This window comes from Pogoniulus pusillus, chromosome 7, assembly GCF_015220805.1.
Source record: "Pogoniulus pusillus isolate bPogPus1 chromosome 7, bPogPus1.pri, whole genome shotgun sequence".
NCBI lineage: Eukaryota > Metazoa > Chordata > Aves > Piciformes > Lybiidae > Pogoniulus > Pogoniulus pusillus.
In genome coordinates this window covers 38,401,464-38,414,658 of record NC_087270.1, presented here as the reverse complement: position 1 = coordinate 38,414,658, position 13,195 = coordinate 38,401,464, and the positions used below count along the sequence as shown (strand labels likewise).

Genomic DNA, 13,195 nt, shown 5'->3' with positions numbered 1-13,195 from the left:
CATGGCACCAAGTGCCACGTCCAGTCCTGCCTTGAACAGCTCCAGGGACGGCGACTCCATCACCTCCCCGGGCAGCCCATTCCAGTGTCCAATGACTCTCTCAGGGAAGAACTTTCTCCTCACCTCCAGCCTAAATCTCCCCTGGCACAGCCTGAGGCTGTGTCCTCTCGTTCTGGTGCTGGCCACCTGAGAGAAGAGAGCAACCTCCTCCTGGCCACAACCACCCCTCAGGTAGTTGTAGACAGCAATAAGTTCACCCCTGAGCCTCCTCTTCTCCAGGCTAACCAATCCCAGCTCCCTCAGCCTCTCCTCGTAGGGCTGTGCTCAAGGCCTCTCCCCAGCCTCGTCGCCCTTCTCTGGACACGCTCAAGCATCTCAATGTCCCTCCTAAACTGGGGGGCCCAGAACTGAACACAGTACTCAAGGTGTGGTCTAACCAGTGCAGAGTACAGGGGCAGAATGACCTCCCTGCTCCTGCTGACCACACCATTCCTGATGCAGGCCAGGATGCCACTGGCTCTCTTGGCCACCTGGGCACACTGCTGGCTCATGTTCAGGTGGGTATCAATCAGCACCCCCAGATCCCTCTCTGTCTGGCTGCTCTCCAGCCACTCCGACCCCAGCCTGTATCTCTGCATGGGGTTGTTGTGGCCAAAGTGCAGCACCCTGCACTTGGAGCTACTGAACACCATCCCCCTGGACTCGTTTCCCTCTAGCACAGGCTTTCTCAAGCCTCCTGAGGAATAGAAAAGCTCCCGTGGAGGAAAATGAGCCACCTGAAGCTCTGGTTAAGTGTTCAACCCATTGAGCTGCTTTGCCTCACGACACATGAGGTGTTTGGGGAGTTCACAGTTCCACGGAGGGGATAAATAACGTAACCAGATACAGCCTGAACGCAGGGAAATAGCTGTCGGAGCAATCGTGGTTGCTCTGTGTGCAGCAGCTTTATGTTCAAACAGCCAAAAATGACAGCGAGGAGACCAAAGGGTGGGTCGAGGTCTGCCTGGGGCCATCTATCACTCTGTACTCCTTCCTGAGCTTCGTTTTGGCGTTCCTGGCCGATCCGAGGCTGGTTTCAGCCCTTTTTGATGACTAGATGGAGAACAACGCTAAGGCAAAATGAAGGCCTTTTAAGTCTCGAAGCCTTGCTGAGGAAGGCGATTGGGAAACAAAACCAGACAGGTAACTTCCAGCACAGAATGCCTCAGTGACAGCTGCTCCCGCGAGGTGAGCGGGACGAGGACGCCCCGGTGCAGACCTCTTCCCCCTGGGGTATGTGCCCAGTGCGGGGCTCTTTAGCCCGGGGACAGCGCAGGCTGGGGGAGCCCAGCCGGGGTGAGGCAGGCGGCAGGCGCTGTACTGTGCTTCAAGCTGGGGAGGTCGGAAGGGTGGGAAGGGTAGGCCCACGGCTGAGCCCACGGTGGGGACGCGGCTGATGACACCAGAGAGGTCTGGGACCGCGGAGGCTGAGCTCCTTCCCCGGCGCCGGAGCGTTCGCAGGCCGCGGCGGGCAGGCCCCGGGCCCCCGCTCTGTGCCACCAAGATGGCGCCCGCCTGCCCCTGCCCCTGCCCCTTCCCGGGGCTGGTGGTGGCGGCGGCGGCGGAGGGGCCGCGGTCTCGCCAACGCCTCCGCCCGGGCCGGGCCGCGGAGCGGTGAGAGGCCGGTGGAGGGTAGGGGGGGCGAAGAAGATGGCGGTCAGCAACAACTGAGGGAGGAGGAGGGATCCGGGCCGGGCCGCGGCGGCCTCCTCCGACACCGCCCCCTCGTCCTCCGTGCTCAGCTCCGCCCCGTCCCGTCCCGCCGGGAGGGAGAGCGGCGAGCAAGCCGGAGCCCCGCAGCCGCGCCGCGCCGCCCAGGCAAGGGGCCCCGGCTGCCCGGGAGCCCCGTAACGGGAACCGGGGCCCCAAGCAGCGCCAGCCAGCACCGCTCCGGTCAACCGCGATTGCGGCGGGGGCTGCTGCAAGCCGGCAGCAGCCCCCCACCCCGGGGCCGCCCCCGCCGCCTGGCCGGGGGAGTCGCTGTCGCGTTGCCCGTTGAGCTCCGCGGCCTCAGCCCCGGCGGGGGGAGGCGGCTGTCACCCAGGCAGCAGCGGCAGGTGAGTGGCGCCCGGCCGCGCCGCAGCTGGCGGCGGGAGGGAGGGAGGGAGGGCGGGCAGGCGACGTGGGGGGAAGGCCGGCCGGGGTGCCCCGCCGTGCGGGGCGGGGGTGTGTCTGCTCCCGCCGCCCGCCGCAGACCCCGGCCTGCGGGGAGGCGCAGCTGTCACGGCGGCGGTGTGAGGGGGGGGGGGACACGGACGGGCACGGGGGACGGCCCGGCCCCCCGCCCCGGGCTGCCATGGCGGCGGGCGGAGCGCGGAGGGGCGCCGCGGCCTCGCCTCCCCTCGCCTGCCCTCCCTCCTTCCTTCCCCCCGCGGGGGGCTGAGGAGGGCCGCCCCGGGGGGGGGGACGACGACGACGACCCAGCGCGGCGAAGCCTCTCCCGCCTTGGGCGGTTAAATCCTATCTCTCCCCTTCCTAAATACTCTCCCTTTATTAATTTAAAGTTGATTTTAAAAGTGAAAAAAAAAACCCAACCCAAACCCAACAGTTTTCCTCTTCACAACCCAGTCCCCACCTCCAGCCCCTTCCCGGCTGGGAGATGGCTGAGGGGACACCCGCGGACCACCTCCCCACCCCCGTCGGGAAGACGCTCCTTTTTAGCGGCGTTTTAGGTGACAGCTCTTTGTCTGCGTGTTGCATCGTGTGTGTCCCCCCCCCATGTGTATGTGTCTGTGTCGCCCCAAAACCAGCCTCCCAAACCCAGCGGGGAGATTCTGGCTGTCAGCAGAGGCAAGTAAGTTCAGCGCTGAGGCAAGCAGTTGGTAGGTCAGGGAGAGCTGAAGGTGGCCGTGAGGTACCAATCGGCTTTTGGGGCCACTGAAGTGGGGGTGTGTGGGGAAACAGGCACTTTGAGAGGGGTGTCCAATCTTCCAGGCTTGGAGGGAGCCTTTGTAGGGGCTGGCAGCGAAGCTGGTGTCCATCTTTTTGCTCCTGGCAGAGTGCTTGCCCCAAATTTGCTTCTTTTCTCTCTTAGAGACGCGGACCAGCAGCAGATTGCAAACAGTCCCGAATACCTGACGGTGCATTTGCAAGTGGTAGCCCTGGCTTGTGCAGCGGGAGGGCTGCGACGGCTGAAAGCTGACATTTAGTGGTAGAAAAATCTGTTGCGGAAAAGCTGTTTCCTTCCGATGTAGGTTGCTAGATACTTTCAAGCCCTCCAGTTTCCTAGGTGTGTTTTGACCTTTTGGTGGCTGAGAACTGAATCGTGCAAGTTGGGTAGCAAACTCCTGGGGGTTCTGGGGGTTTTTTTGCACCTAAAAGACCACGTTGCAAAGGTGGAAAGGTGTGGAGCACCGTTTGGGGCTGCTGCTTGGTTCTGCTTCATCAGCGTGCAGTAGATATCAATTTTCACACCCCAAATACAGCGTAGCCAAAAAAAAGGAGAGAGGTATATTAAAAGTGGAGATTTAGACTTGTGTGGGTGGTGCTTTGGTGGTGTTCTCTCTGTCTCATGGCTTGTAGTCTTCGTGTTGCTGGGAAAAAACCCAACCACTCTGTTTGTGTGGGCTAGGAAGATACACCTATGTGTGGCTGAGTGTGTAACATTTGCGTGTGGATATATATCTACATAGGGAGTAGTAAACCTGGTGAGTTCTAGTAGTGAGATAGTTAATTGATACGATGATAAATGTGTTTACTGCTCTGGAAACGTGCTGTCCTGTTGCAGAGGGACACGAAGTTGTGAGAGGTGGTGATCTTCTGTAAAGGAGGTGTGTGTGGGGTGTGTGTGTGTTCTGAGCTCTATGCTGTGGCCATCATCTTTCTTTTGGAAGAGAAAGTAACAAGTATCTGTTAGGTGTGGAAGTATCCATAGTATGCGGTGCATATGTAGCCTGTTGCAGAGAAACATAGTAAAACAATGTGAAGTCAGAGGAGCTTGGTAAGTAGCCTCAGTATCCACAGCTTTCTAGAGCTGTTTCGTGAAAATGATTAAAGTTCAAGTTGCCACTTCAAGGGACAAACAGCTCTTGATGGTAGATAATAAACAGTAGTAACTTTGGCAGTGCTGCACCTGGCTCCAAGCCGATGGGCATGATGAAATGTTAAATCTCAACTTATTTGCTCAAGATGGGTATCTGTTGTTTGGAGTGTGTTGCCAAACAATATGGCAGCCCAAATCCTCGCTTCTAAAACAAACTGGCTTTGTGCGAGGCGCTAGGGTTTGGGCTCTTCAGAAGGTAGACCCTTTCCTCCTCCTCCTCCTCCTCCTCCTTCAGCATGAGCTGAGTTTGGTTTTGAGCGTGCGTGTTTTCCCCCAGCCTTTCCCGCTGATAACGCTCCCGACACAGGCTTACAACTGCATGACTAATCCATGCAATTAGTCATAGGCACTGGAGATTTACTGTCATTCTCACGTTGTAAAAGTCCTCGTTTGGGAACATGTGCCCTCTCTTGACTTTGTCTTGGGTCTCTTGGCATGGCCGTTGGGTGGGCTGTGAGAAATATTCAAAGCCTTTAGGGTTATTAGGCTTGGTTAAATACAGTCTTAATTGTATCCTGCTCTGCATCAAAAGTAATGTGGCCAGCAGGTTGAGAGAAGGGAGTCTCCTCCTCTACTCTACTCTGCTCTTGTGAGACTCCACCTGGAGTAGCGTCCAGTAGAGCCCTGAACATGAGAAGGTCATGGAATTGTCAAAGTGAGTCCAGAGGAGGTCTACAAAGATGATGAGAGGGCTGGAGCACCTCTCCTGTAAAGACAGACTGAGAGAGTTTGGGTTGTTCAGCCTGGAGGAGAGATGGTTGCAGTGAGACCTTACAGCAGCCTCCCAGTATTTGAAAGGGACCTATGGGAAAGCTGGAGAGTGACTTTTTGCAAAGACATGTGGTGACAGGACAAGGGCTCAAACTAGAAGCAGCTAGATTTAGATTAGATGTTAAGGAGAAATTCTTCCCCATGAAGGTAGTGAGACACTGAAACAGGTTACCCAGAGAAGTTGTGCAGGCTGCAACCCTGAAAGTGTTCAGAGCCAGTAAGGATGGAGCCTTGAGCAACCTGGAGTAGTAGGAGGTGTCCCTACTCATGGCAGGATGGGTGGAATCTTCCAGCCCAAACCATTCTATGATATAAGCACATTTTCAAGGAGCAGATCTGCCGGAGATCAGCTCTTTGCTGGCTAATGTGAAGGGGATAGTTTGCATGAGACTTTACAGGGATTGTCAGAAATGAAGGTGTGAGTGCTACTGCTAAAAATACCCTGTCTCCTGCATAAATAGTTTGCCAGTTGAAAACCAGTATATTCTGTATAAGGAAACTATTTATGTGACGAGTTATTCTTGTTTTGCTCAGTTGACTCTGTTTCTTTGAAGCGTGGTTCTTATCTCCTTGATCAAAGAGGAGGGATAAAAAAGAAATAGTTTTAAAAGTTAGATTCTGCCTTTAAAAACAGGGGTTTAAGCAGGCAGGGCTTGAACTAACAGGTAAATACTTTAACCAGGTGTTTCTGAAAGGCCAGCATGGTATGGAGTACCCTGTAGCATGTGGCTACTGCTTCTACAGATCAGCTTTAATTGCTGGCAGAGACTAATAAACAATTTTCCTTGGTGTGATGGTTTGGGTGTTACCTGTCCCCCCTCCCCCCACTTAAGAAAATCACCCAGACTAGACTCAGCTGAGCTGGAAATTGAATGAAGCTTTATATTTACAGCATAGCACCATACACAAGCAGGTATTTACAATATCTACAGCTATAGACAGAAATAGACAAGCTAAAAAGTAATACAGAAACACAACAGCCCTCCCAGAAACCAGAGTTCCCAGGAGGGGCCCTCAACCACCCTTCCACCTTCTTCCCACCCCTCTACCTTACCCCAGACTTTGCCTTGTGTTCAAAGTGGGTTTGGAGGCTCGGCCAGGGGGATTAGGAAGCAGAAGGATTAATCAGACAGACGGCAGGTTAGAGAGACGTGCAGCCCAAAGTCAGAGAGTAAACTGTGTTACCTATATTTGTGTTCTTGGTTTTTATACATCTCAGCAAGCCTATGAGTGCAGCAGACATCACCATTGTTTCCTTTTCACAGCCTAGCATCTAATTCCTCTCACTAAAATATCCCAGCTAGGCTCAAACTAGTACACTTGGTGATTCCATGTTACTTGTGTTGCTGCTGTATCCAGGAACCCCAGACATGGGCTGGGTTTGCAGTGGGGTAGGAATGATGCAATTTGGTTGGAAGAAACCTTCCAACCAAAGACCACCTAGTTTCAACCTCCCTGCCATAGGCAGGGACACCTCCTGCTGCACCAAATTGCTCAAGGCCCCATCCAACCTGGTTTGGAACATTTCCAGAGTTGCAGCCTTCAGAACTTCTCTGAGCAACCTCTTCCAGTGCCTCACTACTGCAATGGGGAAAAGTTTCCTCCTAATGCAAAGAAAATATGGAAGTGAACTTCCAAAAACTTCCAACCTAAACTTCGAGGTAAAATAATGGAGTTGCTGTGGGGAAGCAGCTGCACGATGGTGAGCAGCAGGAGAGTTGGTAGTCGCAGCATATTGCCAGCCAGCCTGTTGAGGGGGTTTGGAGGATTCTGAATCACACTGCAGTGACCCAGTGCTTTATGGTCTGTTGAGGGTGGCTGCCTGCTGTTATGCTGCCAATGCCTGCCTGAGCCCCCTCTGCCTGCCTGGTCCAGTTTGTTGGAGCTGTGGTGGGCCAGGGAAGACTTGCAGGGTTTGTGGACAGCCCAGAGCTTTACCTCTTCCCTTGACGCAGCAGGATCTGGAGTAGGATGTTTGCCTTTAGCTGCAGTATGGAAAATTATGACTTGCTTGTAAATGGCTTCAGCTCTTTGCATACTGGAGCCTTGCACATGTGAGTCAGGGTGATGCAGAACAGGTTTTTACCACCTTGGCAGCAGCGCCATGTAAAGTTGACCATTTGAAAGGCTGTGGCTTTGCTGTGGGACAAATTGAAAAGCACTTGGAGGCCTGGTCTGGGTCTAAAGGATGTGTCAGCACCATGCACTTTACCTGTGCTCCTGTCATTTACAAAGGAGGAAAAAAAAAACAAACCCAAACTGCTGAACTGGTTTGGAGGTTCTTGAAGCCTGATCTAATTTACCTGGCTAGGAATGTAGGTTAGAAACTAGGCTTTGGGCTAGTGCCAGTACACTCCACAGGGAGAACACTGGCTAAATAGCTTCTGCACTGATAATCCTGCAATACTCTTCCTACTGTTACCCTTGAAAAGATAGGTAGGTTCTCATGCTGTTGACCCAATTGACTGGGAAGCAGCTCCAGCGCATCTCGGCACTAGGAGCAGCAGGATGTTTCCTTCTGATGCTCTGTTGGGGGAGGGGGGGAAAGTGAGGATGGGTTTTGTGCGTGGAGCTTGCGGTGAGAATCTTCACCCAAGTGCTCAGGTCCAAGGGACAAGGTTGTGTGGCTTTAAACTAGGTAGATTTGTTAAAGCTGCACATAGATATTCTTCAATCTGTTTAAACCTGCTTACTGGTTTATTATGTTTGTAAAGCTGGGACAAGCTATCCTGGCAGTCATGTTCAGTGTGTGTCCACCCAGAGATATGCCTTGATTCAGGGAAGCTGGTGAGTTAAAGGAAGGTGATCTAAGAAAGGAAAACTGCAGTGAAGGTTATTCTTCCCCTGTACTCAGCACTGGTCAGGCCACACCTTGAGTACTGTGTCCAGTTCTGGGCCCCTCAATTCAAGAGAAATGTTGAGGTGCTGGAAAGTGTCCAGAGAAGGTCAACAAAGCTGGTGAGGGGCCTGGAACACAAACCCTATGAGGAGAGGCTGAGGGAGCTGGGGTTGTTTAGCCTGGAGAAGAGGAGGCTCAGGGGGACCTCATTGCTGTCTATAACTACCTGAAGGGACACTGTAGCCAGGTGGGGTTGGCCTCTTCTCCCAGGAAGCCAGCAATAGAACAAGGGGACACAGTCTGAAGTTGTGCTGGGGTAGGTATAGGCTGAATGTTAGGAGGAAGTTCTTCACAGAGAGAGTGATTGGCATTGGAATGGGCTGCCCAGGGAGGTGGTGGAGGCACTGTCCCTGGAGGTGTTCAAGAAAAGACTGGATAAGGCACTTAGTGACATGGTCTGGTTGACTGGATGGGGCTGGGTGCTAGGTTGGCCTGGATGATCTTGGAGGTCTCTTCCAACTTGGTTAATTCTATGATTCTATGAAGATGTCAATCAACACTTTACTGCCTTGCTTTGGCTTGTGCACTCTGTGCTATCCATATTTTGCTCTAAGGATCTTCTTCAAGGTGATCACTGGAGGGGCTCTTTGGTGTGTTTGTGTTTTTCTGCAGAGCAAAAAGATCACAGAATCACAGACTGCTAGGGGGTGAAAGGGACCTCTAGAGATCATCTAGTCCAACCTTCTTGCCAAAACAGATCCTGAAGCTTTAGTTCATGTTTGCAATAAGTGTCAGCAATGTCCTGGTCAAGGCCAACCCTACAACTGGCTATTTTAGAACACAGATTATTAAAATATCTATTTTGAGCTATTTATGTTTGTAATTATACACCACAAAGCATGCTATGAAACAAGCTCAAAACAGTATTTCTTTGACTTAATTCCTCCTCCCCCTTTTATTTATTTATTTATTTATTTATTTATTTATTTATTTATTTTTATAGTGTGACATCTGAAATCCCAAAGGTCTCTTTTTTTTTTTTTTGAGGTTTCCAGAGTCTGAAAACTTCAAAACTAAGGCAATATACTTGGCAAGAGAAGAAGTAGGCTTTTTTCTTGTATTCTTGTGATGAAATTATGAATGAGGAACTACTCAAAACCCAAACAAATCAGTAACTTTCCCACATATGTGGAATTCAGATCTTGGTAGTGAATGGGGGGGAGGCTGAAGGAGCTGGGAGTGTGCAGCCTGGAGAAGAGGACGCTCAGGGGTGACCTCATTACTGTCTACAACTACCTGAAGGGAGGCTGTAGCCAGCATAGGAACAAAGGGACACAGTCTCAAGTTGTGCTGGGGGAGGTCTACGCTGGATGTTAGGGGGAAGTTGTTGGCAGAGAGAGAGATTGGCATTGGAATGGGCTGCCCAGGGAGGTGGTGGAGTCTCCGTCCCTGGAGGTGTTGAAGCAAAGCCTGGCTGAGGCACTTAGTGCCGTGGTCTGGTTGAGTGGATAGGGCTGGGTGCTAGGTTGGAGTGGCTGAGCTTGGAGGTCTCTTCCAACCTGGTTGATTCTATGATTCTAAATTTATATCACAACACTACCCTGGGATTGCATAATATCAAATGCTTTCACCCATATCTAAATGGTGAGATGTCTTGTTAAAGTTGTACACCTAATATGATTTGTGCTGCATGCAGCACATCCTGTCTTTGAAAATATGGATTTGGGAAGGGAAGAGAGAGATTCCAGCCCATGGTGCAATGATCTCTTGTCCAGAAGGTTTCAGAGTAGTGTTTTCAATTTCAATAATAATAGCTAAAAGTAGGTATTGTAATCTTTCAGTTAAATCTCACTGACAATTTAACAATGAAAATGAGATCTCCTTTTCTCTTTTATTTTTTCCTTTTCTGGTGTAACTGATATAGTAAGGAATAGGAGAGAAAAGCCCTGAGTGTTTCAGACCACAAAGTCAGACCCTGTGTGTTAAACTGTACATGAAATCCTGCAGCTTGGACTGCTGAACTTCACCTGGGACACGAGGCAATGAGCACAAAAACTTCTTTCCTGTGAGGGTGCCTAGATCCAGTACCAGGCTGCCCAGAGACATCTTGGAGTCTCCTTCTTTGCAGAGATTCTGAACTGTCATGGACATGATCCTGGGCAACTTGCTCTGGGTAATCTTTCTTTATCAGAGGTGTAGAACTTGATGATCTCCAGAGATCCATTCCAAACCCTACTCTGCTGGGATTCTCTGTAATTATGTGATGATTTCTAATGAATACCCTCCCTTTCTTCTCTCTCACAGAGCCTGTATTTTTCTCTGAATCAGAGCCTTTGCATCCAGTTTTATATTGATATACTTCAGAGGTCTCAATTAAGTAAAGAAATGAGCTATAGTGGAAGTGCTGCTCAGCTTCTGTTTTTGAAGTTGTTCTTTTTGGGCAGAATCTGACTAATCTGAAAAGGATTTTGATGTGTGCTTGCTACAAGTTACTTTAAACCATGCTGGAAAAAGCTGTGTGTGGAAATAAACAACTAGCTAGAGTTAAACCTGTTGTACTGGGTGTGTAAGCTTGATCCCTCTGCCTTTCATGCCTTTCTTAAAGGTGATTGCTGACAAGATCAGTTCTGGGGCTTCCCACTAATTCTGCACAGAGCTTGGTGGTTGAGCTACCTCTTCCTTTACAAGCAGAGATTTCCAAGCAGAGTTTTAAAAGGGAAGCTTGGCAGGATGAGTTCACCAGACTTTGTGCTGTGCTCCAGTTGGAATGAGTGTCAGCTGAAAGGCAGATACCAGACCAGTGCTGTTTAATGGTGGAAGATGCTGTGTTAGGGTTCAAGGAATGCTCACTGGACACATTTAGAGTAGGAACATTTATAGTAGAAACTGCCTTCTTGTGTGACTTGTAAGTTCAAGTTTAATAATGAAACATTGCATGCACACTGTCATGAAGGATATGAAACTTCAGCTTTTACAGCATGCTTCTATCTCAGCTTACTGCAGTCTTGAGCAGGAAGTCCTACTGAGCACAGGAATTAGAGTGAAGCCTAGCGTGCTCTTGCACCAGTGCTTGTTAGGGCTTGGTGTGGTGGAAAGCAGCTCTATGAAGAAGAGCCTGGGAGTCTTGGTGGACAAGCTCCTCATGAGTTAGCAATGCACCCTTGTGGGCAAGAAGGCCAGGAGTCTCGGGTGCATTAAGAAGAGTGTGGCCATTGGGTTGAGTGTGGTCCTCCTCCCCCTCTGCTCTGCCCTAGGGAGACAACATCCGGAGCACTCTGTCTAGTTCTGGGCCCCCCAGTTAAAGAGAGCCAAGGCACTACTGGAGAGTCCTGCAGAGGCTAGGAAGATGCTGGATTGACCAAAACATCTCTGTGACAAGGAATGGCTTTGAGACTTAGAGCTCTTTAGTCTGAAGAAGGGTGACAAAGCTGGTGAGGGGCCTGGAGCACAGCCCTGTAAGGAGAGGCTGAGGGAGCTGGGGGTGTGCAGCCTGCAGAAGAGGAGGCTCAGGGCAGAGCTCATTGCTGCCTACAACTACACGAAGGGAGGCTGTAGCCAGATGGGGTTGGGCTCTTCTGCCAGGCAAGCAGCAACAGAACAAGGGGACACAGTCTCAGGTTGTGTCAGGGGAGGTCTAGGCTGGATGTTGTTAGGAAGTTGTTGGTAGAGAGAGTGGTTGGCATTGGAATGGGCTGCCCAGGGAGGTGGTGGAGTCTCTGTGCCTGGAGGTGTTGAAGCCAAGCCTGGCTGAGGCACTTAGTGCCATGGTCTGGTTGATTGGCCAGGGCTGGGTGATAGATTGGACTGGATGATCTTGGAGGTCTCTTCCTACCTGGTTGATTCTATGATCTCCTCAGTGCTTACCAATATCTAAAGGGCAGAGGTTGAGGATATGGGGCCACACTTATCAGGGGTGCCTCGTGACAAGAGAAAACAGGCAGACTAGAACACAAGGTAGTTCCAGCTAACCATAAGGAAAAGCTTCTTTCCTGTGAGAGTGCCAGAGCCTTGGACCAGGCTGCTCAGAGAGATTGTGGAATCTGTTCTGGAGGGATTCCAAACCCACCTGGACATTGTGATCCTGGACAACCTGCTGTGGGTGACCCTGCTTTAGCCGAGGGGTTGGACTAGATGATCTCCAGAGATGCCTTCCAACCCTCAGCATGATGTGCTGGAATTGTGTGATTCTGTTGTATGAGGAGTTAGCATTTCTTGGAAGTGATGTGTAAGCCACCCATGTTGGTGTCTCCCAATGCTGTTTTGTGAATCTTGATTTACAGACTAAGGGAGAGCTGCTGGTGAAGGATCAGGTGAAGCAACTTTTTCTTTGCCTCACAGGGTGGCAATACAGACTGAAAACAGCTCTGCATCTTGCTTTCTTTCAGATGAAGTTTAGGAAAATTCAGGATTTGGGGCTATGCTTTGTGTTTCTAGTGTTTGCAGCCTTTCTTGCTACTCTTTCAGCTGCATCCTATTGTCCCTGCAAATCTATGTCAATAGAAGATGCTTTCAAATATATGGGAAAAAAAACTTTCTGTGATGGTTTGGGTGTTACCCCCCCCTACACTTTGTGAAATCACCCAGACTAGACTCAGCATCTCTGGAAATTGAATGAAGCTTTATGTTTACAGCTTAGCACAAGGTACAAGCAGATAGTTACAATATATACAGCCATAGACAGAAATAGACAAGTTAAAAGATAATGCAGAAACACAACAGCCCTCCCAGAAACCCGAGTCCCCAGGAGGGACTCCCAACCACCCTTCCACCTTCCCCTTCCCCCTCAACCTTACCCAGGATCTTGCCTGATGTTTAAGGTAGTATGGAGGGTTGGCCAGGGGGGTTAGGAAGCAGGTGGATTAGTCACAGAGATGGCAGGTTAGGTTAGAGAGAGATGCAGCCCAAAGCCCAAACAGAGAGCTACTGTGTTATCTATATTTACATTCTTGTTCTTATCCATCTCAGCAAGCCTATGAGTGCAGTAGACATCCCCGTTGTTTTCTTCTCTCAGCCTGTAATCTAGTTCTTCTCACCAAAACATTCTACCTAGCTTCAAACTAACACAACACCTGTGTGAATTTTCCTTTGGATGTCTGGAATTGCATTTTAGTGTAATTAGATTGTGTATTCCACGTGGGATAGCCACCAAAGGCAGAGTGGACGTGGTCTGATCCCAGCACCCCTGACAGCGAGATGAATAGTTACGTCCTTAACCTTTCAAAACAGTTTACCCAGACTTGACTGAGTTGGCCTGAAGTTTGATGTTTTTGAAGATGTAAGGGTGATAATCCCTTTGAAGGCTCAAAATAAAAGAAGAAAAGCTTTTAATGGATTTAAAAATACCATTGGCCAGATTCGACGCTTTTGTTGTTGTGGTCGGAAAGGGAAGTGATATTGTATATACAAAGCTCACTGTATGGAGAGTACCTCTGGTAAATGCCCTTTAATCTAGTTTGTGTTTGAAATATACCACCTAAAACCCATTAATGAAATCTCTGACACAC

The 13,195-nt window shown here is 50.3% G+C and overlaps 1 protein-coding gene across 4 annotated transcripts in view; it reads left to right on the top strand.

Moving 5' to 3' along the window:
• Positions 1–1,983: 1,983 nt before the first annotated feature.
• The window catches only part of NCOA1 (nuclear receptor coactivator 1), a 266,235-nt gene continuing 255,023 nt past the window's right edge, over positions 1,984–13,195 (top strand). For all 4 annotated transcript variants that reach the window (XM_064146630.1, XM_064146626.1, XM_064146632.1 and 1 more), the window contains exon 1: positions 1,984–2,096. The gene's annotated coding sequence lies outside the window, so the exon portion shown is untranslated. The remainder of the gene's footprint in view (positions 2,097–13,195) is intronic.